Source organism: Sinocyclocheilus anshuiensis, unplaced genomic scaffold, assembly GCF_001515605.1.
Source record: "Sinocyclocheilus anshuiensis isolate Anshui unplaced genomic scaffold, SAMN03320099.WGS_v1.1 scaffold758, whole genome shotgun sequence".
In the NCBI taxonomy this organism is placed as follows: Eukaryota; Metazoa; Chordata; class Actinopteri; order Cypriniformes; family Cyprinidae; genus Sinocyclocheilus; species Sinocyclocheilus anshuiensis.
In genome coordinates, this window is record NW_015548126.1 from 509,654 (window position 1) to 513,957 (window position 4,304).

Below are 4,304 nucleotides of genomic sequence, written 5' to 3' on the forward strand. Positions count from 1 at the left end.
TGTGTTGTGTTAAGTACTTTTTAAATAATATTAATAATCCTTTTTATTTTTTTGAAATGCAAAGCTTTGCTGTGTTCCCTGTCAGAGGATCAGAGATCCTTCAAATCTAGAGGTAAAATTGAGGTGAACCAGTTTTTTTTTTTAACAAATCAATATAGACTACCGTTCAAAAGTTTTGGGGTCAGAAGTTTTTTATAAAGTAATTTCATTCATCAATGATCCATTAAATTTATAAATAAGTCAGACTAAATGCAATTATAATGTTACAAAAAAATGCATCAAATAAATGCTGATCTTTTGAACTTTGTATTCATTGAAGAATCTTTAAAAAGTGTTATGGTTACCATAAAAATATTAAGCAGCACAGTGGTTTTCAGCATTAATAATAAGAAATGTTTCTTGAGCAGCAAATCGGCATATTAGAATGATTTCTGAAGGATCATGTGACACTGAAACTGGAGTAATGATGCTGAAAATTCAGCTTTGATCACAGGAATAAATTACATTTGGAAATATATCATAATAGAAAACGTTTATTTTAAATTGCAATAGTATTTCACAATATTACTGTTTAACTGTATTTTCAATCAAATAAATGCAGCCTTGGTGAGCATATAAAATACTTCTTTAAAAAACATTTTTAAAATCTTATCGACCCCAAGCTTTGGATTGGTGGTATAGTTTTAACTTTTAACTAATAAGGCTTGTGAGAAGTTCACAATGTTGATTTCTGATTTAATTATTATTTTAATACAATTTTCTTCCAGAGAGTAGTAGGTCAACACAGCTCATCACCAGAATTTTTGTTTATCATACTATTTTTTTTTTTACCCTGTTGTTATATAATAGAATTTGAAACAATTAAATTAATAAATAGTGATGCAGGAGAATATAATTACGATTTATTTTTTCATCAGATCTTTTTGAAGGAAGGTGCAACTCAACATGGAAAAGGAGCGAAAGGCTTGTTACGTTGCTAGGAATCTCATTACCTCACCTCTGACTGCAAGACCGTTGCAGAAAAAGAAGCAGAGTGAGTTAAAAATGTTGCATGCTGTAACATGAGCAAGATACTTTATCATTAAATCTGCACATTCTGAATTGGTTTTAGTGGTGGGTGCTGCAGTCCTCTTGAGATTCGCATAATGCTTTATTCACCATGTGCTTCGCCGTGCTTGATCTAAATGGGGGTGAGATGTACAGTAATGTTCATTGTTCCTCTGGACTCATGGGAGTGCATTGTCAATGAACAGAAACCACAAGTGATCGAATGTGTTAACTGTCTATTTCCCCTCCTTCAGTCTGTCTTCACTGTGGGATGTGTTTTGTTAATCTCTCTTTTATCGTAAATCTCTGCTGTAACAGCTCTGGGGATATCTTTTCACACAGCATCTATCTGGGCAGGAAGTTTCATGGTTACAATATTGACGCAGCCACTTGTGTGTACCGATAATAGCAATTATAGCCTTTCTGTGGCTCAAAACCTATGTGGATTGTCTTTTTCCCAGACTTTATGACAGTGTGTAAGGACCTGTTTCTAATGGCTAGCCTAACTTTTTAGTCTTGTTCTGCGCTATAATAAAAGGCTAAAATTTAGAAAAAAAATGTATGCTTGTTTTATTAGCCAAATTATAAGTTTGTAATGCTGCCTTGTTTGCAGGCTTTGACAGAAACAGAAAACCTCATTTAATCAACAGTTGTTAGAAAGTATTCATGGAAATGGTGCAAACAAATGCTTTGTGGTCTTTCCAAAAAAGGACTCCAAAAGGAAACTAAAAAAAAACCAAATGGAGCCCATTTAAGCACATATGAAAGAACAAAAAAAATGCTAAAAAAAAATCTGATTTGTATTGTAGCCTATGTGTACAGTACAACAGCAAAGAGCTTTTTTGCATTTTAGAGAAGTCAAGTTGCGATACCGAACAGGACCACATGGAGATGCCAAAAAAAACTAAACCAACTGACGGCTGACTGCACATATCTACTACAGTACACGGATCCATTCAGAATAACTAAACAGCAACATACACATGGCAAATCAAAACATTATCGTGAATGTGTGTGGAAACAACGTGAATGTACGGAAATGGCTGTGCCTGTGCATAAATATAATGTGCGATCAGTGCGTCAAGAGCACTCATACACGCATTAGCCTATTATAATGAAGTCACTCGTGCTTACTGTATGACTTCTTTACGCCACAGCAATCGTCTTTACCTTGATTGCAGTCTTCATCCATCAAAACTTTACTAGCCAGACTGGTTATCCAGTCGGGAAACCGTAATTTGCGTCTCATCTGGCCATACAGTGGTGGGATGTGTTGACAATCCGTTCAGTCTGTATTTCACACAGCATGACGTGTGAGGGCTCGCGCTCTTCAGAGACAATGACACAGAATATGACAGAGCTCTTTTTTAAAGCCAAACACACTGGAATGAATAATTCACTGAAAACGCAACGCGAGTCTCTGTTCTCTCTGCAATCTCTGGTGTATTCAGCCTGGTTTCCTTTATATTAGCGCTGTTTTAGATGGATTGTTTGGATGTATTGGCTTACTGAATCATTGGACTGAAAACTTTTCCGGAGTTAAGCAGCTTAAAATTATCTGATCGCAAGCAGAGAAGCAAAATTGGGTTAAAGGGTTAGAATAGAAATTGTGCTTCAGTAATTTTGCGTACAGTAATTTTAACTAATATATAAATAATATATAAGTAATAATTGAGTTAAATTATTTTAACGCGTTAAGGATTGTAAAATTAATCGCATGCGTTAATGCATTAACGTTGACAGCCCTCATTTTTCTTATTCTGATGAAAACCAAACCCACATAATTTGCATCATTTACCATCACAAGCTCATGTTTCAGAAATGTTGCATAATAGTTAGGGATGCACCGATACTGGTATCGGTATCGGGCCCGATACTGAGCTCCTGTACTCCGTATAGCTGATTTGCGCCAGCTGATGAGCAAAGCACGCTCAGTGCGCGAGCTTGTCGAGTGAATGTCCCTTTCTCACATACATCACTGGAAAGTTTGTAGTTCGGTCGGATATGTCAAAAAGATGTAAGTAAAACAATGCACAAGTTACTTAATGGTAGGGAGGGAGGGAGAGAGAGAGAGAGAGAGAGAGCGCGCGCACTTCTGTTGTGTGATCTGCATTTTTACAGCAAATCGCGTGATTACAGTACTAAACCGCTGCAATGGAGCCACTCTAATGCTATTACATTAAAGATGATGTAGGCTACCATAGAGAGAGAAAAAAATTAACAGTGAAAGTAACAAAAACTTGGACCAGATATAATTTTTTATATTTTTTTACTAGTGGGTGTAGGACACTATAGTTTATTTATGTAATGTGAGGATAGCAAAATAAACTAAACTGTGATATATTATACCCCACAATTCTTCATACAGTGGACTACCAGTAAAATTGAAGTTCAGGTTTGCATGAACCTGGTTGACAGCATGCCCTGGAGACTATATACTGTCATTAAGGCTAAGGGTCACTGGACAAAGTATTGATATTTATGTAAATATTGACAGCTGTATGAATAATTTTTGGTTTATTGTAATCCATTACATACAGTGGGTACGGAAAGTATTCAGACCCCCTTCAATATCGGGCGAGTACTGAAAAAAGTGGTATCGGTGCATCCCTAATAATAGTGTTTTGTTTGCATGGTTTGAAAATCATTCTCATGTTCTGCATTCTTGTTTATTTGCACAATTGCAACAACTGTTATGTCGGTGTTACAATGTATATACATATTATTTGTATGACTTTACATAGTGTAATTTGTTGTGTGCTCAGAAATCAAACACAGATTGTTTAACTATTTCATGAAGATTGCATGTTCTCTGAAATTATATTGCGATTTAATACTATTCATTCATGCATCGAGGGAGAAAATGGATCCTTTTATGTATATAAATAGGTCATGTCCCCAGTTCCAGGATCCAAACTTGGCAGTGCTCTGATTGGTTTTGAGATTGGGATAATAGGTATTTAAAAGGCTGCATAGGATAGACTGTATAATTCTTGATTCTCATGAAGGTAAGCAGCATTAAAAAGTTTATTTTCATGTGGCATGAGAAATATAATTTGTAGTTTTTCAAAGGAATATATATACATATATTGATATTACATAAATAGTATAATCATATATATGATTTTATAATGATTATGATTATTTTTATTTAGTGGATGATGCTATTTCTGTATGCTGCATTTTTTTTTTATTGAATGCATGTTGAAAGTTACTGGTGCTTTATCAGTTTGACTAACATTCGTTTGCAGCTAATC